The sequence below is a fragment of the Zeus faber genome (genome assembly GCF_960531495.2).
Source record: "Zeus faber genome assembly, chromosome: 10".
Classification (NCBI taxonomy): Eukaryota; Metazoa; Chordata; class Actinopteri; order Zeiformes; family Zeidae; genus Zeus; species Zeus faber.
In genome coordinates, this window is record NC_137199.1 from 13,082,754 (window position 1) to 13,083,120 (window position 367).

Below are 367 nucleotides of genomic sequence, written 5' to 3' on the forward strand. Positions count from 1 at the left end.
AAGAAATGGACGTGGCCATTACAGGTAAGCACGCGTCACCTACCGCCCTGTACCCCTTCAACTTTTGTGCGCCGAACACCTTTGACAAATACCGGCGGCGGCGGCGGCGGTGGAATCATTGTAAGTGGCACGGCGGCAGATGGTTCCATTGAAAGGCAGAAGATAACTCAGGAATGCAGAAATGACTGGAGGTGGCCTTTAACTCTCGGCGGGGGATTGGGGAAAAGGACATTTTTTTGTCGCGGCCCAACACATGTTCAGCAGAGAAAACGAGCACAGTTGCAATAAATCACGGGAAACAATACATTTGCGGGTACACGGGCATTTGACAGCGTGTGGAAACTTTAAAGTGGGCGGCGAAACGGCT

The 367-nt window shown here is 52.0% G+C and overlaps 1 protein-coding gene across 1 annotated transcript in view; it reads right to left on the reverse strand.

The window, feature by feature from the left end:
* Positions 1-299: 299 nt before the first annotated feature.
* Positions 300-367, reverse strand: part of mid2 (midline 2) — a 121,299-nt gene continuing 121,231 nt past the window's right edge. The window contains exon 11 of the mRNA XM_080007973.1: positions 300-367. This exon is cut by the window's right edge and continues 1,085 nt beyond it. The gene's annotated coding sequence lies outside the window, so the exon portion shown is untranslated.